Below are 328 nucleotides of genomic sequence, written 5' to 3' on the forward strand. Positions count from 1 at the left end.
TAAATATTAATAAAGATAAAAATAATGTTTCGTTATATTTACCGAACAATTGAAAATATTTCGCTTTATATTTGGAGTTAGGTTTTTCCAGGACGCTCTTTTTATTTGCAGCGTAGTAGTGGAACATCGCTGGCGAAGCTTTGCCCATGAAAAGGATACGGGATTTCAGCGAAGAGCGTTGAACGCTGGCTTCGTTGTCGGCGGAGTGGGGATCTTCGTCAGCAAAGCTTCGCTGCATGAAATTGTACCTTGAGGGTGATGTCCCATGCAGCGGATCGTGCGTAAGCGGATTCGCGTATCGCCAATCACAGAATCATTCTCTTAGATA

Source organism: Trachymyrmex cornetzi, unplaced genomic scaffold (genome assembly GCF_001594075.2).
Source record: "Trachymyrmex cornetzi isolate Tcor2-1 unplaced genomic scaffold, Tcor1.1 scaffold922, whole genome shotgun sequence".
Classification (NCBI taxonomy): Eukaryota; Metazoa; Arthropoda; class Insecta; order Hymenoptera; family Formicidae; genus Trachymyrmex; species Trachymyrmex cornetzi.